Source organism: Rattus rattus, chromosome 5, assembly GCF_011064425.1.
Source record: "Rattus rattus isolate New Zealand chromosome 5, Rrattus_CSIRO_v1, whole genome shotgun sequence".
Taxonomy (NCBI): Eukaryota; Metazoa; Chordata; class Mammalia; order Rodentia; family Muridae; genus Rattus; species Rattus rattus.
Genome location: NC_046158.1, coordinates 76,013,458 through 76,041,448, shown reverse-complemented (window position 1 = coordinate 76,041,448; position 27,991 = coordinate 76,013,458).

The window sequence follows — 27,991 nt, the reverse complement described above, 5'->3', positions numbered from 1 at the left end:
TCTGTCTCACTGTCTCTGTCTCTCTGTCTCTCTCTCTGACTCTCTCTCTTTCTCTCTCTCTCTCTTTCTCTTTCTCTCTCTCTCTCTGTGTCTTTCTCATTCAACGTTCAACTTTTTCCCTCCTTCTTCTCTTCTCTCCTCAATGATTTAACCACTCAAATGTAGTCAAAGTATCAAATATTTATTATTGCAGTGTCTCCACTGGCATGTTACACATTTTGTTTGTTTGTTTGTTTGTTTGTTTTCTAGAGTTTCTATCCTGAGCTTCATCTTAAATCTCTATCAAGGTATGCCTTTTATGAACACTCTCCTGGTGAATGGTCCACTTCTAGGTGACATGACCAATAGAATTCAGGACCTGGCTGACTTCATGACATTCCTTATCCTACAGGATTCTGATAGTGTTTCTGTACACAGGGTCCTGAGCAAAAGTGGGGCAGGCACTTCTGGTTGCTACCTTCATGGAGAACTGACAACCGGCTCTGAGAAGCCACTCCAGGCTTGAGACCAGAGGTAAGACCAACTTTTCTGCTCCAAGTGACCTGCCTGGTGGACTCAGGACACATGCCCACAGGAACACCTGAAGATCAGTAGACAGGAACAACTACACGACTGAACACAGAACACTCTGTTCTCATAACTGGCTGAAAGAGAACAGGAAAACAGGTCTACAGCACTCCTGACACACAGGTCTGTAGGATGGTCTAACCACTGTCAGAAATAGCAGAACAAGGTAAGACCAGAGAAAACATGATGTCAAGAGGCAAGCACAGGAACCCAAGCAACAGAAACCAAAACTACATGGCATCATTGGAGCCCAATTCTCCCACAAAAGCAAACACTGAATATACAAACACACCAGAAAAGCAAGATCTAGATTTAAAATTACATTTGATCATGATGATGGAGGACGTCAAGACAGACATAAAGAACTCCCTTAGAGAAATGCAGGAAAACACAAATAAACAAGCAGAAGACTAAAGAGAGGAAATGCGAAAATCCCTAAAAGAATTACAGGAAAACACAATCAAACAGGTGCAGGAATTAAAAATGGAAATAGAAGCAATAAAGAAAGTACAAAGGGAGACAACCCTGGATATAGAAAACCAAAGGAAGAGACAAGGAGCTGTAGATACAAGCATCAACAACAGAATGCAAGAGATAGAAGAGAGAATATCAGGAGCAGAAGATTCCATAGATTTCATCGACACAACTGTCAAAGATAATGGAAAATGGAAAAAAGATAGTGGCCCAAAACATACAAGAAATCAAGAACAAAATGAGAAGATCAAACTTAAGGATAAAAGGTATAGAAGAGAGTGAAGATTCCCAGTTCAAAGGACCAGTAAATATCTTCAACAAAATCATAGAAGAAAACTTCCCTAACCTAAAGAAAGAGATGCCTATAAACATACTTGTATGAAGCCTACAGAACTCGAAATTGGTTGGACCAGAAAAGAAACTCCTCACCACACATAATAGTCAAAACACCAAATACACACACACACACCACACACACACACACACACACACACACACACACACACACACAAGAATATTAAAAGCAGTAAGAGAAAAAGGTCAAGTAACATATAAAGGTAGACCTATCAGAATTACACCAGACTTCTCACCAGAGACTATGAAAGCCAGAAGATCCTGGACAGATGTCATATAGACCATAAGAGAACACAAATGCCAGCCCAGGTTACTCTATCCAGCAAAACACTCAAATAACATAGATGGAAAAAACCAAGATATTACACGACAAAACCAAATTTATACAATATCTCTCTACAAATCCAGCCCTGCAAAGGATAATTTATGGCAAATCCCAGCACAAGGAGGCAATCTACACCCTAGAAAAAGCAAGAAACAAATCATTTTGCAACAAAACAAAGAGAAAACAAAAACACAAACATAATCTCACAAATACAAATATTCCAGGAAGCAAGGATCACTATTCCTTATTATCTCTCAACATCAACGGACTCAATTCCTAAATAGAAAGACATAGATTAACAAACTAGATATGCAATGAAGACCTAGCATTTTGCTGCCTACAAGAAACACACCTCAGAGACAAAGACAGACACTAACTCAGAGTAAAAGGCTGGAAAACAAATTTCTAAGCAAATGGTATGAGGAACCGGGCTGGTTGAAATCAATTTTCAACCAAAATTCATCAAAAATATAAGGAAGGACACTTCATATTCATCAAAGGAAAAATCCACCAAGATGACTCTCAATCCTAAATATCTATGCTCCAAATACAAGAGCACCTATATACATGAAAGAAACCTTACTAAAGCTCAGAGAACACACTGCACCTCACACAATAATAGAAGGAGATTTCAACACCCCACTCTCATCAATGGACAGATCATGGAAACAGAAATTAAACAGAGACATAGACAGATTAAGAGAAGTCATGAACCAAATGGATTTAACAGATATTTATAGAACATTCTATCCTAAAACAAAAGGATATACCTTCTTCCCACCACCTCATGGAACTTTCTCCAAAATTGACCATATAATTGATCATAAAACAGGCCTCAATAGATACAGAAAGATAGAAAAAAATCCCATGCGTCCTATCAGACCATCATGGGCTAAAGCTACTCTTAAATAACAATAGGGAAAGAATGCCTACATATACATGGAAGTTGAACAATGCTCTACTCAATGATAACCTGGTCAAGGAAGAAATAAAGAAATTAAAGACTTCTTAGAATTTAATGTAAATGAACATACAACATACTCAAACTTATGGGACACAATGAAAGCTGTGCTAAGAGGAAAACTAATAGCTCTGAGTGCCTGCAGAAAGATATAGGAGAAAGCATATATCAGCAGCTTGACAGCACACCTAAAAGCTCTAGAAGAGAAAGAAGCAGACACACCCAAGAGGAGTAGAAGGCAGGAAATAATCAAACTCAGAGCTGAAAATCAACCAAGTAGAAACAAAAAGGACTATACAAAGAATCAACAGGACCAAAAGCTGGTTCTTCGAGAAAATCAGCAAGATAGATGAACCCTTAATCCGATTAACCAGATGACACAGAGAGTGTGTCTAAATTAACAAAATCAGAAATAAAAAGGGAGACACAACAACAGAGTGAGACAAAATTCAAAGAATCATCAGATTCTACTACAAAAGCCTATATACAAAAAAACAGAAAATCTGGAGGAAATGGATAATTTCCTAGAGAGATACAAAGTACCAAAGTTAAATTAGGAAGAATTACACCATTTAAACAACCCCATGACCCCTAAAGAAATAGAAGCAGTCATTAAAGTCTCCCAACAAAAAAGAGCCCAGGTCCAGATGGGTTTAGTGCAGAATTCTATCAGACCTTCATAGAAGACCTAATACCAATACTATGCAAATTATTCCACAAACTGAAACAGATGGAGTGCTTCCGAATTCCTTCTATGAAGCCACAATTCCTCTTATACCTAAACCACACAAAGACCCAACCAAAGAAGAGAACTTCAGACCAATTTCCCTTATGAATATTGATGCAAAGATACTCAATAAAATTCTTTCAAACCGAATCCAAAAGCACATCAAAACATTCATCTATCATGATCAAGTAGACTTCATTCCAGGGATTCAAGGATGCTTTATTCTATGGAAAAACATCTACGTAAGCCACTATATAAACAAACTGAAAGATAAAAACCACATGAACATTTCATTAGATGCTGAGAAAGCATTTGACAAAATTCAACACCCCTTCATGATAAAAGTCATGGAAAGAACAGGAATTCAAGGTCCATACCTAAACATAATAAAAGCCATATACAGCAAACCAGTAGCTAACATTAAAGTAAATGGAGAGAAACTTGAAGCAATCCCACTAAAATCAGGGACTACATAAGGCTGCCCACTCTCTCCCTACTTATTCAATATAGTTTTCGAGTTCCTAGCCAGAGAAATCATAAAACAAAAGGAAATTAAAGAGATACAGATTAGAAAGGAAGAAGTCAAAATATCACTATTTGGAGACGATTTGATTGTACTTCTAAGTGATCCCAAAAGTTCCACCAGAGAGCTACTAAATCTGATAAACACCTTCAGCAAACTGTCAGGGTATAAAATTAACTCAAATAATTCAGTAGCCTTCTTCTACACAAAAGAGAAACAAGCCAAGAAAGAAATTAAGGAAATTACACCTTTCAAAATAGTCCCAAACAACTTAAAATACCTCGGTGTGACTTTAAACAAGCATATGAAAGACCTGTATGATAAGAACTTCAAGCCTCTGAAAAAAGAAATTGAAGAAGATGTCAGAAGATGGAAAGATCTCACATACTCATGGATTGTCAGGATTAATATAGTAAAAGTGGCCATTATACCAAAAGCAATCTACAGATTCAATGCAATCCCCATCAAAATTCTAACCCAATTCTTCATAGAGTTAGGCATAACAATTTGCAAATTCTTCTGGAATAATAAAACACCCAGGATAGCTAAACCTCGCCTCAGCAATAAAAGGACTTTTGGGGGAATCACTATTCATGAACTCAAGCAGTATTACAGAGCAATAGTGATAAAACCTGTAGGGTATTCGTAGAGAATCACACAGATAGACCAGTGGAATCGATTTGAAGATCCAGAAATGAACCCCACACCTATTGTCACTTGATTTTTGACAAAGGAGCCAAAACCATCCAATGGAAAAAAAGATAGCATTTTCAGCAAATGGTGCTGGTTCAACCAGAGGCCAGCATGTAGAAGAATGCAGATCAATCGATTCATATCACCCTGTACAAAGCTTAAGACCAAGTGGATGAAGGACCTCCATGTCAAACCAGATACACTCAAACTAATAGAAGAAAATGTGGGGAAGAATCTCGAACATATGGAGAAAATTTCCTGAACAAAACACCAATGGCTTATGCTCTAAGATCAAGAGTTGACAAATGGGATCTCATAAAACTGCAAAGTTTCTGTAAAGGCAAAGGACACTGTTGTTAGGACAAAACGGAACCAACTGATTGGAAAAGATCTTTACCAATCCTACAACTTATAGAGGGCTTATGTCCAAAATATACAAAGAACTCATGAAGTTAGACTACAGGGTGAAAATTAACTCTATTAAAAAATGGGGTTCAGAGCTAAACAAAGAATTCACAGCTGCAGAATGCCTAATGGCTGAGAAGCACCTAAAGAAATGTTCAACATCTTTAGTCATAAGGAAAATGCAAATCAAATCAAGCCTTAGAATCCACCTCAGACCTGTCAGAATGGCTAAGATCAAAAACTCAGGTGACAGCTGATGCTGGCGAAGATGTGGAGAAATAGAAACACTTGTCCTTTTTTGGTGGGATAGAAGACTTGTACAACCATTCTGGAAATCAGTCTGGAGGTTCCTCTGAAAATTGGACTTTGAATTACCTGAGGACCCAGTTATACCTCTCTTGGGCATATACCCAAAAGATGCCGCAACATATATCAAAAGACATGCTCCACTATGTTCACAGCATCCTCATTTATAATAGTCAGAAACTGGAAAGGACCCAGATGCCCTCCAACAGAGGAATGGATACAGAAAATGTGATACATCTACACAATGGAATACTATTCAGCTATCAAAAAATGACTTTATGAAATTCATAGGCAAATGGATGGAACTGTAAAATATCTTCCTGAGTGAGGTAACCCAATCACAGAAAAACACACATGGTATGCTATCATAAGTGAATATTAGCCCAAATCCTGGCATTACCCTAAATGCACAGCACACATGAAACTCAAGAAGGATCACCAAAATGCGAATGCTCCACTCCTTCTTTAAAAGGGGAACAAGAATACCCTGGGGGAAGGAATAGGGAGGCAAAGTTTAGAAGAGAGCCCGAAGGAACACCCATTCAGAGCCTGCCCCACATATGGCCCATACATATACAGCCACCAAAGTAGACAAGATAGATGAAGCAAAGAAGTGCAGGCTGACAGGAACTGTATGTAGATCTCTCCTGAGAGACATAGGCAGAATAAGGCAAACAGGTAGGCGATTGCCAGCAGCAAACCACTGAACTGAGAACGGGACCTACGTTGAAGGATTCAGAGAAAGGACTGGAAGAGCTGGAATGGGTTTGAGACCCATATGAACAACAATGCCAACCAACCAGAGCTTCCAGGGACTAAGCCATTGCCCAAAGACTATACATGGACTGACCCTAGGCTCCAACTGCAGAGGTAGCAATGAATATCCTAGTAAGAGCACCAGTGGAAGGGGAAGCCCTTGGTCCTGCCAAGACTGAACCCCCTGTGAACGGGATTATTTGGGGGAGGGCGGTTATGTGGGGGATGGGGAGGGGAACACCTATATAGAAGGGGACTTGGAAGTGTTATAGGGATGTTTGTCTGGAAACCAGGAAAAGGAATAACAATTGAAATGTAAATAATAAATACTCAATTTAATAAAAATGGAGAAAAGAAGAGAAAGCAAAAAATAAAAAAAAACCTTTCAGGAGAGTATTTTTTTAATCTTGTCGGAAAGATAAATTGTAGGTCAATTGTTTTCATCTGTATTAATATACAGGTATATTTTTCTGTTGCCCTCTAGATACATTGCTTGGCTATAAAAGATGGGAAGTTCTGTCTTTGTTTCTTCCCTGTACTCATTCATTTCTCTCTTTTCCTGTTGTCAATCAGAAAAACTACCTCTGGTAGCAGAAGGCAGCAGGTGCAAAGAATCACATGCAGACACAATGTAGAGAGAGCCTAAATTGGAGGTTTGTGTCATATTGTATTCTTCTCCTTAGAGCTCTAAGAATCCTGTGAAAGAGGAAATATTTTGAAAGTCAGAGGAGATGGAGGACACCAAAAGAACATGACCCCCAGAATCAACTAAGCAGGGTTCATATGGGCTCACATTGATTGAAGCAGAAAGCATAAGGCTACCAAGGGTCTTTATCATGTCTTCTGCATATATGTAATGATATATAGCTTGGTGGTTTGGGGGGCTCTAAAATATGGGAGCAGATGGATTTCTACTCTTTTCCTTATTCTTGGCACTCCATTCCTCTGATTGGATTGCCTTGTCCAACTTAGATATCGGGGCTTTGCCTTGTCATATTATATATTTTTTTGACGTGTTTGGCTGTCCTCTCATGGAAACCTGCTCTTTTCTTAAGGATACATGGAAAAGGGGTGAATGGAGTGTTGGGAATAGTAGGGTGGTAGCCTACTGAGGAGTTAGGAGGAATAAGCGAAGTAGAAGTTATGCCAGGATGTATTGTATGAGAGAAGACACTGTTTTCAAAATAAAATCAAATAAATACAAAAATAAATGAAGAAATAATAAATAAATGTAAAAAAGATTTATACTTCAAAATAGTTATTTATAATAATCATTGATTAGTTAGAAAGTAGAAGGGATCATTGGATAATGTATGTCTTAATGTTTTTGTTTTATTTTTCTAATAATATTTTTCGTGGATATATTATACATTTATATTTCAAATGACATCCCCTTTTCCCCTCTCCCATAACCCCTCCTTGTCCTTCACAGTACCAAGAGATTTTCCTCCTATTGATGCTAGACAATGTTATCCTCTGCTACACTTGTGACTGGAGCCACGGGTCACTTGTACATATTGGTTGGTGGTATAGTCCCTGGGAGCTCTGGTGGGGTCCAGGTGGTTGATATTGTTCTTCCTTTGGGGTTACAAACCACTTCAGCTCCTACAGTCCTTTCTCTAACTCCTCCATTAGGGTTGCCATGCTCAATTCAATGGTTAGCAACAAGAATCTTCATCTGTATCAGTAAGATTCTGATGGACCCTCTCAGGAGACACCCATATTTGGCTCATCTCAGCAATCACTTCTTGGTGTGAGCAATAGTAGCTGGGTTTGGGGGCTGCATATGAGATGGATCTCCAGGTGGGGCAGTCTCTGGATAACATTTCTTCAGTCACTGCTCCACTCGTTGTCCCTTTATTTCCTCCCATGAATATTTTATTCTCCCTTCTATGAACGAATAAAGCATCCTCATTTTGGTCTTCCTTCTTCTTGACCTTCATATGATCTTTGAATTTTTTCTTAGGTATTCCAAGCTTTTGGGTTAATATCCACTTCTCAGTGACTGCATTATCATGTGTGTTCTTTTGTGACTGTGCTACATCACTCAGGATGATATTTTCTAGTTCCATCCATTTGCCTAAGAATTTCATGTAGTCATTGTTTTTAATAGCTGAGTAGTACTCCATTGTGATAATTTACCATATTTCTGAATCCATTCCACAGTTGAAGGATATCTTGATTCTTTCCAGCTTCTGGCTATTATTAATAAGACTATGATGAACTTAGTGGATCATGTATCCTTGTTATATGTTGTAGCATCTTTTGGGTGTATGCCCAGGAGTGGTATAACTGGGTCCTCAGGTAGTACTATGTCTAGTTTTCTGAGAAACTGGCAGAGTAGTTTCCAGAGTGGTTGTACTAGCTTGCAATCCACTACCAATGGAGGAGTGTTCCCCTTTCTCCACATTCTTGACAGGATCTACTGTAACTTGAGCTTTTGTTCTTAGGCATTATGACTGGTGTGATGAGGATGTGGAGAAAGAGGAACAATCCTCTATTGTTGATGGGATTGCAGACTAGTACAACCATTCTGGAAATCAGTCTGGAGGTTCCTCAGAAACTACCTGAGGACCCAGCTATACTTCTCATGGACATATACCCAAAAGATGCCCCAACATATAACAAAGACACATGCTCCACTATGTTCATAGCAGCCTTATTTATAATATCCAGATGGTGGAAAGAACCCAGATGTCTTCAACAGAGGAATGCATACAGAAAATGTGGCACACCTACACAATGGAATATTACTCAGCTATCAAAAGAACAATGACTTTATGAAATTCATAGGCAAATGGATGGAACTGGAAAATATCATCCTGAGTGAGGTAAACCAATCACAGAAAAACACACATGGTATGCACTTATTGATAACTGGATATTAGCCCAAATGCTTGAATTCCCCAAGAAGCACAGAACACATGAAACTCAAGAAGGATCACCAAAATGCAAATGCTTCACTCCTTCTTTAAAAGGGGAACAAGAATACCATTGGCAGGGAACAGGGAGGTAAAGTTTAAAACAGAGGCAGAATGAACACCCATTCAGAGCCTGCCCCACATGTGGCCCATACATATACAGCCACCCAATTAGACAAGATGGATGAAGCAAAGAAGTCCAGGCCGACAGGAGCCGGATGTAGATTTCTCCTGAGAGACACAGCCAGAATACAGCAAATACATAGGCGAATGCCAGCAGCAAACCACTGAACTGAGAATGGGACCCCCATTGAAGCAATCAAAGAAAGGTTTGAAAGAGGTTGAAGGGGCTTGAGACCCCATATGAACAACAATGCCAACCAACCAGAGCTTCCAGGGCCTAAGCCACTACCCACAGACTATACATGGACTGACCCTGCATATGTAGCAATGAATAGCCTAGTAGGAGTACCAGTAGAAGGGGAAGCCCTTGGTCCTGCCAAGACTGAACCCCCAATGAACGTGACTGTTGGGGGGAGGGTGGTAATTGGGGGGAGGAACACCCATAGAGAAGGGGAGGGGGGTTTAGCTGGATGTTGGCCCAGAAACCGGGCAGGGGAATAACAAGCGAAATGTAAATAAGAAATACTCAAATTAATAAAGATGAAAAAAAAAGAATAAATTTTAAAAAAAGAAAAAAACCCATCCCCAAAAGAAAAAATAAATAAATATAAGAAACAACAACAACAAAAAGAATGTGGTCTTTTTTCCATTGAATAGTTTTAGCTCCTTTGTCAAAGAGCAAGTGACCATAGTTTTGTGTTTTCATTTCTGGGTCTTCAACTCTATTCCATTGATCTACCTCCCTGTCTCTGTACCAATACCATACAGTTTTTATCACTATTGTTCTTCAATATGCTGGGGATCAAGGATGGTGATTTCCCCAGTAGTTCTTTTATTGTTGAGGATAGTTTTTGATATCCTGGGTTTTTGTTATTCCAGATGAATTTGAAAATTGCTAATTCTAATTCTATGCATAATTGAGTTAGAAATTTGAAGGTAATTGCATACCTTGCTGTGTTGTCAAACTGTTAGTGTATGCTTTCTCCAGTTTCTTTTGGAGGCACTCAGAGACATCAATTTCCTGTTAGCACTGCTTTCATTGTATCCCATATGTTTGGATATGTTGTGCCTTCATTTTCATTAAATTGTATATAGTCTTTAATTTCTCTCTTTATTTCTTCCTTGACCAAGTAGTCATTGAATATTGAATAGAGCATTGTTCAGCTCCCATGTGTTTGTGGGATTTCTGTTTGTTTTTTTGTTTTTGTTTGTTTGTTTGTTTGTTTGTTTGTTTTTTTGATTTATTTATTTATTTATTTATTTATTTATTTATTTATTTTTGTTATTGAAGACCAGCCTTAGTCCATGGTTATCTGATAGGAACCAGGGGATTATTTCTTTCTCCTTGTGTATGTTGAGGCCTGTTTTGTGACCCTTTATATGGTCAATTTTGTAGAAGGTTCCATAAGGTGTTGTAAAGAAGGCATATTGTTTTGTTTTAGGATGAAATGTTCTATAGATGTCTGTTATATGCATTTGGTTCTGTTAGATTATCTATGTCTCTGTTTAGTTTCTGTTTCCATGATCTGCTATTATTGTGTGAGGTATAATGTATGCTTTAGTAAAGGTGCTGGTTTTTTTCTGTTGTTTTTTGTTTATTTTATTAATTAATGTGGGTGCCTTTGCATTTGGAGCACAGATTTTTCAAAATTAAGAGCTCTTCTTTGTAGATTTTTCCTTTGATGTCTATGAAGTGCCCTTCCTTATATTTTTTGATAACTTTTGGTTGAAAGTCATTTTTATTTGATACGAGAATGACTACTCCAGCTTGTTTCTTGGGACCCTTTTCTTGGATTTTCTTTTTCTAGCCTTTACTCTTACATAGTGTCTGTCTTTGGCACTGAGGTGTGGTTCCTGTATGCAGCAAAAGGGTGGGTCCTGTTTATGTATCCAGTCTGTCAGTCTGTGTCTTTTTATTGGGGAATCAAGTCCACTGATGTTAAGAGATATTAGGGAATAGTTATTGTTGTTCATGTAATTTTTGTGGTTAGAGGTGGAATTATGTTTGTGTGACTATCTTTCCTAGGTTTTTTTTTTTCTTTCCTAGAAGATTACTTTCTTGCTTTTTCTAGGATGTAGTTTTCCTCCTTGACTTGGAGTTTTCCATCATTAACCTTTGTAGGTCTGGATTTATGGAAAGATATTGTGTAAATTTGTTTTTTGTCATAGAATATCTTGGTTTTTCCATCTATGGTAATTAAGAGTTTTGCTGGCTATAGTAGCCTGGGCTGGCATTTGTTTTCTATGAGGTTCTTTATGACATCTGCCCAGGATCTTCTAGCTTTCATAGTCTCTGTTGAGAAGTCTGGTGTAATTATGATAGGTCTGCCTTTATATGTTACTGGTGCTCTCAGCAAATCTTTTCTTGGACAGTGGAGAGCAAGTGGTATCCCACCTTTGGGCTTAGGAGTGAGAGCATTCCAGGTGGAATAGCTCTCTGTGGGCTAGTTTTGGATCTGAGGGCTGTGGGACAGCCCCAGGTCTGGGTGCAGATGGGGATCTGAAAGTTGTTTTCCCAGGCCACCCTGCAGCTCCTCCACCCATTGTGCTATTGGAAGATCTCTCCTTGGATAGTCAGTGGAGAAGAAGTGGTGTACTACCTGTGGGATTAGGAGTCAGAGCGCTCCTGGTAGACCAGCTCTCTGCAGGCAAGTTTTGGGTCTGGAGGACTATGGGATAGCCATAACTCTGGGCAGAGATAAAGACTGGAAACATCTGAGTGTTTAATAGTGAATATTGAAGTTTTCGATTATGACTTCAAAACACAGGTATGTCATCTGTTCCTTTTTATCAAAAAGTCAACAATATGTCCTGTCTAATTCAGAGAGTATATGTAAATTTTGGAGAAAAATAAACATGATTTATTTAAAGTTTTCTTTTTTATAATTTATTTCTATTTTTGGGCTGACATGGTTATACAGGTAAAATTTTCTATCAATGTAACATTAAAATATAAAATTCTAAGCTTAATATTAATACATGGGAAATATATCAAATAATGTAAATTTTCATTAGCCTTCTAAGAATATTCTTAAATTTTTCCAGGGCCTGAACACACGAAACCATACATATTGTTTAAGAAATTAATGAGCATAAACAGATGAAAAATTCTATGCTTACATATTGGAAACCTCCGTATTTCTAAGACATTAATCATTCCCAAAAAATGAATAATTTCAATAAAGAAGTATAACTATCAAATAATATTTTAGGCATATTATTAAATTAATTCTAATGTTTAAATTAACATTCTATATTGATATCCCAAAAAATCTAAAATAGATTATAGAATTTTATGTGTCAAGTAAATTGATAAGTTATGATACTTAATTTAAAGATATGGAAGTATAAAACAAGCTCCATTGTATCAGAGTAGATACAAGATATAAATACAGTTCAGAAATAAATTGCATATTTACCAGAAAAAAATAGATTGGGAAAGTACACAGAGAGAAAGAAGGTTCTCTTAGGCAATGATACTGAAACAACTGGTAAGTGTATTTATAAAATAATTTAATCCATTATTCATGCTATACATAAATATTTATTTGAAGTAGATGAGATGTAAACATTAAAGGTAATATTGTGTAAACTCTTGAAGAAAATAGAGGCCATTCTGACCTTAGAATAGGTCAATAAGGTTTTGATACACAAAATAATGCAACAAATGATAAAAACATTGCTTCAAAATGATTTTTAGCACTCCAATATTTATATTCATATTAGAAAAAGTAAAATATAAAGGCAAATGCAGATTGACAGAAATTAATCATGGTGTTTAGTCTGATAAAATATGTTCTATTATTTTAGTATTCTCATACATCAATTTCCAAATTAATAGTGTTACTTTTAATGTAAAATTAAAAATAAACATTTCTCAAGATTGGAGATTCCAAAATTAATAATCATCTAAAATTAATATGGTATTACACAATTACTTCAATTGTATTTTTTTAAATGTAAAAACATTAATTAAGCAATTATGTACTTTAGTGTATATTTATGACATGCAGATGTTGGATAGAGTGTAAAAATATTTAAATATTTTGGAAAGTCACATTAACTAGGAATTGTTTTAGGGTTACTATTTTTTGTGAATGAACGTCATGACCAAAAGCAACTTGGGAAAGAAAGGTTTTATTTTACTCAAAGTTCCATGTAACAAATGATCATGGAAACATTAAGGATAGGAACAAATAGGGAAAGAACCTGGACTAGGAACTAAAGAGAAGCCATGGAGGAATGCTGCTCATTGTTTTGCTCAGTATGACTTGTAGCTCTGTTTTTTTTTTAAATCCTCATCATCCTCATCACCACTACTACCACCACCACCACCATTATCATCATCATTCAAATATCTCCCTTTTTAATTAATTCACTTTATATCCTTCTCACTGTCCCCCTCCCAGTCATCTCCTTCCACAATCTTCCTCCAATCTCTTTCCCCTTCTCCTCTGAACAGGTGGGTCCTGTGGGAATCCCTCTTCTCTGGCACATCAGGTCTGTGTGAGACTAGGCACATACCCCAACTCCCCCAGAGAACAGACAAAGCAGACTAGCTAGAAGCATATATCCCACATACAGGCAACAGCATTTCTGATAACCCCTGTTCTAGTTACTCAGGACCCACATGAAAACCAAGCTGTACATCTGCTATTTATGTGCTGGAGGCCTAGGTTCAACCTGTATATGTAGTTTGGTTGGTGGTTCAGTCTCTCAGAACACCAAGGGTCCAGGTTAATTGACTCTGTTGGTCTTCCTGTGAAATTCCTATCTACTTCGCGACTGTAGTCCTTCCTCCTATTCTTCCATAAATGTCCCCAAGCTCTAGCCCCTGTTTAGCTATCCCTGTCTGCATTTGTCTAAGTCAGCTACTGGGTGAAACTTCTCAGAGGACAGCCATGCTAGAATCCTGAGTACAAGCATAAGAGATTATCATTAAGTGTCAGAGATTGGTGTTTGTCTGTGGGATGTTTCTTCAATTAGGTTGCTTATTGGTTAGTCATTCACTCAGTCTCTGCTACATCACCTGTCCCTAAATTTCTTGTATATAGGATACATTTTTAATTGAAATTTTTTTTTTGGGTGGCTTGGTGTCTCTAACACTCTACTGGGGTTCTTGTCTGGCTTCACTACATGGCCATTTCAGGTTCCATATTCCAAATGTAAATCACAGCTAAACTCACCTTTATTGGTCCTTGAATGCCTCTCTTATCCTAAGTCTCTGTCAGAAAAAAACAAACAATCAAACAAACAAAAAACATGCTGAACAAGCCATACTGAGCAAGCCAGCAAGCAGACCCCCTCCCTGACCTCTTTCTTCCTGAGCTCCTGTCCTATTTAGTTCCCATCTTTATTAGAACCCAAGACAACTAGCCCAGGAATAGCAGCACCCACAATAGTGTAGGCTTCCTCCCATCAATTGCAAATTAAGAAAATGCCCATAGGCTTGCCTGCAGACAATCTAATGGAGAAATTTTCTCAGTTGAGAACTCCCTCCTCTTTGAATACTCTAAATTGTTTCAAGTTAATGTAAAACTAGCTAGTACACTAAACTATAGTTATCTGGACTCTAAATTGAGAAAAATGAAGAAAATTGAATAATAAACAGCAAAAGCTAGCCAAGCTACTGAATTAGTATCAAGAAGATCACGGACTCCAAACCTACCCTAATATTTTCTAGTACTACCTAGAGAATTGTCCAAATATATATTTAGATTTAGCAAAAACTGGTGGTGCTTTTATTTTCTACATTTATTAGCAGACTGCCTATAAACTCAGAGGTGCTTATCCAAGGACTAAACTCTTATGAGCAAAAACCTCACTTGAAAAAAATACTATTTTCATCCTAACTTCCTCTAGTCTCCATGTCTTTCAGATTCCAGCTCTGGTATATATATTTTTTCAAGTAGATTGACAACATTCAGAAAATAATGTTCTCTAGAAATACTCAGCAGTTTTATTGAGTGGTCAGTGATATTTGTTCCTCAATTCTTTCTAACCCCTTGCCATGCATCTTACTCATGGAAAATATGTAATTATCTTAAAAAATCTGTGTACTTGAAATTTTTATGAACTACATTCACCCTCTCCTATTTATTATTATTATTATTATTATTATTATTATTATTATTATTGCTATCATTAAATATTTCTTTAACAAGATGAGTTCTCTGTGGCATTGGAGCAATGATATTGAAGAAATTATGGAGGCATATTAAAATTTCGGTCTTATTTCAAGACCCTGATTTTTTACCTAGGAAACACTTTGGCAAAGAAGGTATCTGTACCTCTCTCTGTGCTTCAGTTTCAGTGACTTGTGCAGACTTATGCAGTGATATTGATAAGCCTTTAGGTGAACACTTTTTACAATTTAATGTGTAAGTCCTAAATAAATATTGATTATCAAAATGAAATAGCATGTGACTCATGTGTGCTACAGAGAAGTGATGCCTAGAGTGGTATTTGCTTTCAATGGTGAATAATGCTCCCTTTAAGGACAGGAGGAACATGAAGATACTACATCTGTTCCCTTTTGCTTTTTCTTTTATAAGGTGTCCCACTGCAGAAATCACCAAATGGTAGAGCAATACAAGAAACAAGACAATATTTAACTGTAAAGCTTTGTCCACATGTAATATAAAAGAAAAAAAGTAAAAAGAATAAGGGCAGCCAGCAACCAAAAGAACAAAGTGGCATGATGAAGAGTGGCCTATTTTTTTTCCTTACTCAAAAGAACTCTATTCAAGTAGACAAACAGATAAAATATAAACCCTGCAGCAGCTGAAGTTCACTAATACAATATTTTGTTCAGAGTTAAATTTGGCTGTCACGTCAGATAAATAAAAAAACACATATAATTATTTCACAATTTTTCTCTCATGTAATATGTGAGTGGTAGTATATGCTCCACGAGGAACGTCAGGCAGCTGAAGGTGTGGTGGCAACGCCATATTTGCCTCTCACTTTCCCTGTGAAGGAACTCTGATGTGCTTCCTCCAGACTAAACCTACAGAGGAGAGAGAACCACGGCATCTGTTGTCTGACTTATGAGTACTTCTCCTCCATAAGTACTCTGGATTGGACAACATTAATTTTCCCTTAAGGTAAAAGGAACTATTAAGGTTTCAGTTATCTCATAGTCCATGTCAAGTATTCCTTGGAAATATGCATAACCATCATTGCAAAACATGCTCAAAAGAGTGCAAACCACATGAATGGGACTGTGAACAAATGGAAACGTGACTTTCAATGGTGACATCTGGTTTAAAGAAATGTCAAATACTGAATTAATCAAGAGGTACCACGTCTGCACTGTTTTCACGTTCTGCCTAACAGAGGATATAAGAAGATACAAATCATAAAACATCTAATCAATTTTATCTCATTAATATTTTGATTTGAAAACTTCCTATCACTCTGAAGGTGTATTGAATTACATAAGCTATCATAGCAAAATGCCACGACCTGGCAATAAAATGATTTTACTACTTTATGTTTTTTATGTTAACTTTCATCTCATCGCATTATGACTGAACAATATACATGATTTTTATTACAGAGTATTTGGGTGTACTCTAAACAGTGTGTGTGTGTGTGTGTGTGTGTGTGTGTGTGTGTGTGTGTGTATTATATATTGGTTTTGAAACAGAGTTTATATGAATCCATGTGCTTCCTTCCTGCTAGAATTAAAGGCATGTACCACTGATACCCAGCTTAGTATATTTTGTATCTTAAAATTATTGCTTTTTGTTTTAAGGGAAACATGTTATCTCTTCTCATTTTGTGAAAATTCAGCAGAGGATAGTTAAGTGTATTTACTATAGAGGAGAACAATGTCTTTACAGACACTCCTAGCTGCTATCACATGTCTTCCTAAAAACACTGTATTTCTTCACCCTCACTCTTGAGTGCACAGTGTCCAACTTCTGAGATACTAGCATTGGTGTCATAGACATTAGCATCCTAGTTTATCTTGTTTTTTTCTTTCTTTATTTTCTTTTTGCTTCAATTTTAGAAGCATTGTACATATGTAATAACAAAATAACTCAGAATGTTCCTAGTTTTCCCATTTGCCTCTGCGCATACACTATACTCTTTACCTTACCACTATTCCCTCCATTTACATATTAGATAGAATTTATAAGCCTACCAGAATAAGACATAACTACACAACATTTGTGCTTTGCTTTAGAGTTGACTATTACTGATCTACTTTTTATATATTTAAAAAATGCATAATGACAAGTTCCCACAGTCATAATATCTTACATGATAAATTTCCCCTTAGTTAGACTATTCATCTTTTCATACATGAGAGATCATTGGCAGCCAGTGATCTTTGGAAAACCATAGTTTTGGCTTCACATAATGCCAACAATTTGAATGACATGTTTATCCTATGTAGGTTGGCCGTTTTACTTTGCAAGGTCAATTTAAGGTTTTTACAGCACCACATAACTCGTCATGGTTTGAGAGGTAATTTAACACTGAATATTCCACAGTATCTAAGCTTCTTTGTCTAAAGACACATATCTTGGTTTCTTTGAAATTCTTTGTGTGGCATGGAAATTTAACCTATAGGAAAAAGAAGAATGTATAAAAATTATAAGTCTAAAATACAAACATAGGAAAGTTTTAGAATGAAAGGTAACATGCAAGACCACCTAAGTGACCTTGGTCTTAGGAATAGCAAGGAATATGTAACACAGAACACAAGATCTGAATGCTGAAAATATGACAGGCAGAGTGGCATGTGTCGGTTGATTAATATACTACTTTAATTACTGAAACTGTATTGTTGAAGCCAGCATCTTCTAGGTACCTTGGCTTATCTCTCTTGGAATGGATCCCCTATACTATGACTCAATATTCTATGCCTTATGATTCTCAACAGTGGTAGGGTACATATGGATCCTTCAGACCATGAATAGGGTAAAGGAGGGAAAAAGATCCCCACTCTTTGGCTATATTCACACAGAATTTTATGTTAAGACATGGGGCTAGGCAAAATGTATTTGCATCCTGTCTCTCCTTAAGGTAGTGGTTGTACTGATAAGGGTGGTTCTTTGTTTTTTTTAACATATATATATATATATATATATATATATATATAGTGTTTATTGGTGTGTATATCATGGTTGTTATGTAGTTTCCATATATCTTTATATAATCAAATGCTCCATGTGGTTTGCTGAAGAAAGATCTCACATAATCCACTTGTAACCACTTTGAAATGAATATATTTTCTTCCCCTTTATATTTTTCAAATTGAATTCATATTTATATCTGAAGAAGACAATATTAAATGAAAAATATATAAAAATAAGAAGAGGTATACTCTTGGGCACCCCTTTAGCATTAGTTACATTATATGCTTCAAAAGAAACAACACAACTAGAAAAAAATGAGATAAAGGAAATAATTTCATTTAACAAATAAGGAAACCAAGGGTAGAGAAATGATAAAGTGCATTATAATACTCTGGTGGTTGATTATGCTTGACCCTAGGAGGTGTACCATAGTTGAAGTTAATGTGGACTCATTGAAGGCAATATGCCACGGTGGTTGTGGGCAATTAGTCCCTCCTTGAAAACACCTCAGAGCCAGTCTTTTCCTGTCTCTTTTTGCATGAAGATGTAGAAATTTAACTCCTCCAGTCCCATGTCTGCCTGGATGCTGCCATGTTCCCACTATGATGATAGTGGACTGAACCTCTGAACTTGTAATCAGCCCCAATTAAATGTTGTCGTATATAAGAGTTGTCTTGGTCATGGTGTCTGTTAACATCAGTAAAACACTAATCAAGACAAATACTTTCATTAAAATTTTTTTCTTGTAATCAATTTTATGCCTTACAGGTAACTATAAACCTTTGAAGATCGGAGAAATAAAGTATTGTGTCTAAACTCCTCTATCATAGGGTAATGAAATTTGGTTTTCAATCATGTAGTTACCCTTGGGAACATGTGTGAAAAGTGCTATCATTTGAATCTTATTTACATATATGTATGTTTTTAAATACACAAATTAGATAGCTTTTAAAACTTGTTTTAACATAGTAGTTCAAGGCCTCACTACATAATGAGCATAACTCAGAGGAAGAGAAAAGAATAAAAATTCTTTGGTTCATTTATCATTTTTTAACTGAAATTGGAGAATAAATTTGAACATCATTGTAAGACCTTTATTCTATTATTTTCAAAAAATTGTCTGTGAAATAGCTTCTGATAATGGATTCGCAAGTTGCACTCAGGCAACTGTTTTCAGTCAAGAGAAAGAGATCAGGACTATCTCTTTATGACCTTGAAGACTTTATTGAGCCACACAGACCTAGCTTGGCAAAGCATTTTTGTGACTATACTCTAGAGGTGACCCTAACCCAGTAAAAACAGGAATTTATTTATATAAAAAAAGAAGAAAATGGAAAAACAACAAAATAAACTCCTACAGGTTCAGTATGTTTTGCTGACCTAGCTGCAATGTCTATTGGCAAACATGACAAGATATGAATTTTTAACAAAAATGGGGCCAAGGAATAAAATCTTGTGGTTACAGAAGCAAAACAATTCAGGTTACCGATAGTTCTCATGAGTACTTTCATGTCTGATGATCAGCCCGACCTTAACTAGAGCCTGAGGTCAGGTTATAAATTAAAAATTAGAGATCATTAGCTTACAAATAAAAAAAACCCAAGAAATTAGAGATCGTGTTCTTTTCACTTGCCCCCAAATAAAACATACACTAACTATGAAGAGGGTCTCATTTCCATCAATATTTATTTTGATAAAATTATATTATTTTGATAGTATTATCTTCTACAAATAAATGCTAAAATTATTTGGCCAACTACAGAACTACTTTATTACCAAAGCAGTTGTCTATGGTATCTATTAGTGTATCCTTTTACTACATGTTGCTAAATATCTGTGTGTTACTCTATCATTTAACTTTCTATCACCTATCATATATGTCTATCATCTATATTTTCATGCAACTATTAATTAATATAATATAAGAGGTGTCTTCTCTCTTCTTTCACCTGATTCTGTAAGTACATCTAAATTATGAATGAATTGAAGAAATAAACAAAACACATTTGAAATGAGATTTATACTCAACATCCAGAATATGTGGATTTTATTAGGTTAGGTCCAGTAGATATCCCTGAAGGCCTCCTCCTCCTCCTCTTCTTCCTCCTCTTATTTCTCCTCCTCCTCCTCCCTCTCCCCTCCCGCTCTCTCGCTCTCAATAATGGAGGTTGACAGAAGAACTCGGAAGAGTAGAAAAAGTGGAAACCCTGTTAGGATGTACTATATAAGAAAATAAAATAAAAATTTAACAAAATAAGAAAATATTATAATCTATGATAAACTTTATTCAATAGCCTGTATGCCCTATATGCCCTAGAAATTTTGCAGACATAAAATATGAGAAAATAGGTAAAATCACCTAGAATCTTACAAAAAATTTCCCAGAAATTATTCTGTAATATTCAGAAAAATCTAACTTGCAATTCATAAAACTAACTTAATAATAAACTTTTCTCGAAAAATAGAACTAATAGATGAAGTTGACATGTACATTTATTGTTGAGGGTCTGTCTTGTATGACAACAGCAGCTGTAAATTCATTCTTCAAGTACAGTAGGCAAGGAGAATGTAGTTTGTAAAATGGCAGTAGGCTCAAAACCCAAGCTTTCAAGGTAAATGCAAAGACAGCAAAATATCAATCATTTTTTATTTTATTCAGATCTTCAGCTGATTGGATGAAGTTCCCTACTGTTAGAAAGTACTCTCAGATCTACTCAGCTGGTCTATTTAAATGTAAATTTTACTCAAAATCACCCTTACATACATATTATCATGCTGTTTTCTTACATTTGGCCTTTTCTTGGTCTTGGCAAACTGATACATAACACTAGACTTTAGGGGATTTTATTGACTCATACTGTCTCAAGTCAATGTTAATAAAGTCTTTTTATATTTTATTTTAAATATAGACTTAGGAACATTTATTAGAATTTATTTTATTATTGTTGTTATATTAGCTGTGTGTGTGTGTGTGTGTGAGTGTGTGTGAGTGTGTGCGTGTGAATGCACACACGGGCACACAAGTGTACAGGCAAGCTGGTGAACAAATACCAATTGTAGAGAAATCTAAGGACAACTTGGAGCAAGTAGATTCTTTCTTCTTCCCTAGTTCTGACAAGGTCTCTCCTGTTTCTGCTGTATCGCACACTCGGGTCTACTTGGCTGGGGTATTACTGTGCCTTTCTCTCCTCCCACAGTTGGCATGCTGGGTTTAGAGATGCATACTACTGCACTGGCTTTTATGTGCTATCAGATCACTAGGTTTCCTGGCAAAGTGGTTTAATCTGCTTACCCATTTTTATAAGCCAAAACTTATAATCTTCATCACCCAAGTCATTACCTACATGCTTATGTTAATTAGGTATCAAAATAAGAATATATTATTATTTCAGACATTGTGGAAGATCAAAAATAGTGACTTTTTAAAATGTCCCTCTATCAGTACACTAATACTAGAAGAAAATGTCCCTATGACTTAATGATGTAATGATAATGAAGAAAGTTATTTACATAATATATTTAGACCAAAGTTAGTGGTGTGTAATAATTTATAATTCTAGTAGGAAAGTCCCAAAATTCTCATTTTATTTATTTATTTATTTATTTACACTCCAAATTTTATCTTCCTCCCTGTCTACCCTCTGACTGTTCCACATCCCATATGCCCAAACCCCAGTCTCCAGAAGGATGTCCCCACCAGTCCTACCTCTCACCCCACCAAACCCCCTCACTCCCTGGGGCCTCCAGTCTCTTGAGGGTTAGGTGCTTCTTCTCTGGCTGAACCCAGAGCCAGCTGTCCTCTTCTGTATATATGTTGGGGGCCCCAGATCAGCTGGTTTATGCTTCCTGGTTCTTGGTCCAGTTCCTGAGAGATCTCAAGGTCCAGGTAGAGACGAGTGATATTCCTATAGGATCGTCCTCCTCAGCTTCTTCCAGTTTTTCCCTAATTCAATCTCAGGGGTCAATAGATTCTGTCCATTGATTGGGTATAAATATCTGCATGTGACACATACAGCTGCAGTTGGGTCTTTCCAAATTGAACTTTATTTAAGAGAATAGTTTTATTAATAAGTAATACTGTTTTTATCTTCCCTATAGCATTGCACATACATTTACTTTTCAACAGAGTTTAGAAAAAAAAAAACACTTTCCCAGTCAAGTGACCATTTTTCTTAAGTTGAATGATGAATACACAGACTACAAAAGACTTCATAGATTTTTTTTTTTTTTTGGCTGTATAGTCATAACTCCTCTTTTTCAGCAAAAGAAACTGGCAAGTTTTAAGTATGCCTTCCCATTCACACTTAGTAAACTGCTTATCACTTGAGTAACTACCGTTATTGAATTGGCAGGAAAACACTTTTCCTCCTTCTATTATCACCCAATGATAATGATCAGGAAATTGGACTTTGAAGGTAAAAATAACAGTACTCATGTCAAATGCTATAAAAACCTCACTTCAATAAAAAAGCATAACATCAATAGAATGAAGACATGTGGTTTAAATACAGTTTTGTTATGAAAAATATTTAGGATGAAGGATAACTACAACTTCATAGGGGATGCTCTTATTGTTTGGCTATTATTGAATATGCTAATATTTTGCCAATTGGAAAAAATAAATTATAAATAGGGATTGATAATTATAGAAGAAGATAATAAGATATAGTATGTGATTGAAAACTACATTTTGGTATAAAAGACAGAAAAAGAAACATTGAAATAACAAATTAATAAAATAAACATGTATTTTGCATATAGGTATACTTTAAAATTAGTTTACCCTAGTGTAGAGAGTAGGGTAGAGTGGTGAGAGAGAAGTGGAGGGAGGGGAAGCAGCAGTCTGGATGTATTGTATACAGGAAGATTAAATAAGCAAAATTAACGTGTAGTTTTCCTAATATCAATGTAGATACTCCTAGTCTTATAATTTTGCACTGTAATTGTGATGCATGCTATCTGATATTGTCCTTTCCAGGTGTTTTATCGTCATCCACAGATTATGTGTTAGTTAGAATTAGTATTTTTTACTATTAAAAATAGCAGGCATGAATATTATATATTATAATGAAAGTTCCACCTTCTTCAAGAATAAAGAACAAGCAACTCAATACATATCACAAACGATCCAAGATCCAAAACTCAGGGGCTTGTTTAATTGGTAGCTCTTTAAGATAGTGTTAACATTCAGTATTGATAGTATAGCAATATTTACCTGACACATTTATGGTCTACTCTGCAGTTATTTCATGTAATTAGAAAAAGCCAACTGTTAGTTTGCTTTAGAAAAATTGTAGTCCTCTCTTGGCCAAGACTACATTACAGGGTCAACTGATTTTTTTAAGTTAATACCTATTACTATGCTCATCTTAGTTGTTTCTAAAACACACATTTTTTTATTTATAGCCCAAAGTAATGCTTAGTGAACTTTTCTTTTCTTTCTTTTTTGGAGTTATTGTGTGATAAATCTTCTTTTATAGTATATTGTACTGATCTGAGTCAAAACTTCTCCATATGCCTGTTTAAAATAAACCTTAATTGTCTTATAAAAAAGATTATAATGAATGGAAAAGCATTAAGGTTAACTAAAACCAAGCAGAATGTTGATGTAGGAAAATGGAAACAATAGGTCACTTGTAATAGGCTGTACCCAGGACAATGCCTTCAACAAGCAGTATATAAATCCTGAGCATAGAGCAAACTCAGCCCTTCTTTAGGAGCTGTTCTCCCGGCTGTATGTACGTCCTGAAGTAGGACTAAACATAATGTACAGGGGATATGATGCAGAGAGTTATCTTTTCTAGGAAAACAAAAGGGAAAGTAGAAGCCTTTCAAGTATTCTAGTAAGTAGAAGGAAAAGTAAGAGGTAGAGGGCTAAGAGCAGCTCTTATCAAAATCTCAGAATTATGAGAATATGAGGGAACCAAGAAATTCCAGGAAGATAGGCAGAAACACAGAGATCATTTTTTCTTTGTTCACCCTTCTCTTGACATATTGGAAATATATTACACAGGCAAGAATCCATGCTAAGAATATCTCAAATTACTGCGTTGCCATATTTCTTGGAAACTGGGAAAGAAAACACGGCATTCTTGGCTTGGTTATCTATTCAATGGATAGAATCAGATAAACACAGAACAACAGTTGTTTTCATTTAATTCATCACTTCAATGCCTATGCTACTGCTTGGCGCAGACCAGTCATGTATCATCTTCCTCACTATTGCTTCAATTGATTTATGTTCTCTTGAATAAGAGAATTTTATATGGTCCTATATAGTCTAGAGCTTGGGTACCTTATTTAGCACAGAGATACATACTATATTAGTGAAATATCAAACATTGACTTGATCAAATTACTTCAATACTTCTGATATAAGGAGATGCACTCACTGGAACTAATATATTACCGTATTTCCTAACAAATAGCATTTTCTTCTAAAAGTAAGATAGTAACAGAGGCTTATTAAAACTTTGTTGTCTGAATATTTAGAATAATGCTCTACTTTTAAATATTTAGACTGCTTTCTCTTACAAAATCCATTATCTTTCTATGTTATGTAAAAGAGTCTCTTGAGCTGAAAAGAATTCACAAAATTAAAATAGATTTCAGCATAGTAAGAAGAAAGTAATAGTGGACAAGATTACTTCCAGAATTAGCTTCATGGAGGCTTATTTATTCAAAGCATACAAGTATCCTTATGTTTCCACATACCTACAGACATCATATTACACACATAATCACATATATGGAGAGAGAGAGAGAGAGAGAGAGAGAGAGAGAGAGAGAGAGAGAGAGAGAGAGAGGGAGGGAGAGAGATTCAGTCTAAATATACAGGACATTTATTTTATAAGCTTGAAAAGAAAATTTAATGAAATCATCAACACCAACTATTATTGGCAATCCACATTGTGGGGTGGGCTGTGTGGATCCATTCTCAATCGTGTCTATCAGAACAGTAGAGAAAACACGCTATAAAGCAAAGAAGAGATAACCAAGGTACACCACTAAAAGCTATGTGTGAGGGACAGAAGAGCAAACAGCCTCAACTCCTTCTGTGCTCTTGCAGTACAAGTAGTTTAATGCTCATTTCTTCAAAGCACAAACTAAAGTTTTAAAGTTAAGTATTAATTCAATATTCTCAAGAATAATTTTATAATCTTATGTAATTACATATCTGATTTTACTTCACTGTAACAAAATATTTCAACAACTCTTTCAGCAAACATTAACAGAGTATGTGGGGTTTTCTTCTCAGTCATATTATTGTAGGGTTTTTTTTTTTTTGGTTGTTTTTGGAGTTTTTTATATTTGTTTGTTTTGCTGTTTTTATGGTTTGTTTTGTTTTGTTTGCTTGATTCCTTGTTTTATTTGACACAGTTTTTGTCACTATTAACTTACTAATTTGCATATGTTCCAGGCATATTCTTAAGAGTGTGGCTGTGTGAACCTCAAGAAGTATGGTGTTCTTTAATAAATTAAAACAAGTGTAAAATATGATTTTAGTGTTGCTGTCAGTGATACAGTTGATCACTGGTGCTATCTCTTGCTTCTTGACTTTGGCAGAGTACAGTATCCTAATTCATAGTAGTGACAGCGATTTGTATTTCTAACATTTATATTAATTTTATTTTCTTATTTGTCCTACACATTTATTAGTTGAGTGAACTATAAATAGAATGTATCACTATTCTTAATGCAATTAAAATGTCAGAAATATAAATTTAAAAGATACATCCATGTGTCACTTCAATATGTATCATTTCCTAATGAATTAATTACAGTATCATTGTAAATGTGAAATAACACAGAAACACACACACAGACACAGACACAGACACACACAGACACAGACACACACACACACACACACACACACACACACAAATTATCAGTTTAACTTATCTAAGGAGCAATCTGGAAGTTTTGAAGATACCCATGCAAAAGGCTCTGAGCCACTTTGAGCATGTTGGGCCATGACTTCAACTCTTCACATATGATAGATGTATTCCTTACTTAATGATGATAGGTATCCTGTAGTGTTGGATTAGGTGAGTATAATATCATTTGAAATGAAAAGTCATTAAAATGTTATAAAGCTAGAAAAAGCTTTTAAAAAGACATACAATTATAACGGTATTATCTCTTCTGGTTTCTATCTGCACCCTGGAGCTTACCTTGTACCATAGCTATCCTCACACAAATCCTGCCCAGAGAGAGAAGGACTCCTGGGAGACTTTCTAGTTCCATCATTTTCCCTCAGAATTTCATGAAGTCATTATTTTTAATAGCTGAGTAGTACTCCACTGTGTAAATACACCACATTTTCTGTATCCATTCCTCCACTGAAGAACATCGGGATTCTTTTCAGCTTCAAATGGCACTGGCTCAATTGTTGGTCAGCATGCACATGAATGTAAATTGACCCATTCTTATCTACTTGTACAAAATTCATGTCCAGGTGGATCAAAGACCTCCCCATAAAATCAGATACATTGAATTAATAAGAAGAGAAATTTGAAAAGAGCCTTGAATACAGTGACACAGGGGAAATTTTCTGAACAGAACACCAATGACCCAGGGTCTATAATCCACTATAGACAAATGAGATTTCATAAAATTAAAAAGCTTCTGTAAGGAAAAGGACACAGTCATCAGGATAAAATGACAATCTACAGATTTGGAAAATTACCTATTAGAAGACTAATATGCAATATATACAAAGAACTCAAGAAGCTAGACCAAAGCGTATCAAATAACCATAATAAAAATGGGCTACAGAATATCAAACGGCCTAGAAATGTTCAACATCCTGCATCATCAGGGAAATGCAAATCAAAACAACCCTGAGATTCCACTCCACACCAGTCAGAATGGCTAAGATCAAAAACTCAGGTGACAACAGATCCTACTGAAGATGTGGAGAATGAAGAACACTCTTGCACTGTTGGTGGGATTGTAAGCTGGTACAACCATTCTGCAAAACAGTCTGGAGGTTCCTCAGAAAATTGTACATAGTACTACCTTAGGACCAAGCTATTCCACTCCTGAGCATATACCCAAAAGATACTTTAACATCTAACAAGGACACATGCTCCACTATGCTCCTAGCCCCCTTATTTATAATAGCCAGAAGCTAGAAAGAACCCAGATGTCCTCAACAGAGGAATGGTTACAGAAAATGTGGTACATTTATACAATAGGGTACTACTTAGCTATTAAAGAAATGAATTCATGAAATGTGCATGCAAATGGATGTAAAATAATCATGGGAGGTAGAGGCTGGGAGGCACTTGGGAGGAAGAGCAAAATGGGAGAAGAAAAGGGGGGCAGAATCAGGTATGGGAATACATAGGGGAGATGTTCTTGGTCAGGAAATTGAACAGAGGTATGTAGCAATGGGAGATGGTGACATGGAAGTAACCTACAGAAAGCTCAGATGCCAGGAAAGCAAGAGTCTTCCAGGACCCAAAGGAGATGACACTAGCTTAAATAACCAACAAAGGTGAGGGAGACCCTTTAGAGACCGTATCCTGAGGATAGGCCTGGCCCCTGGTTAAGGGATGGGTCACTTATCCTTTTCCAAAATTTAAACCCAGAACTGCTCCTGTCTAAAGAAATACAGGGACAAAAAGTGGAGCAGAGACTGAAGGAAAGGTCATCCAGGGACTCCCTCTTCTGGGCATCCATCAGATATGCAGCCACCAAACCCAGACACAATTGTGGTGCCAAGAACTGCTTGCTGACAGTAGCCTGATTAAACT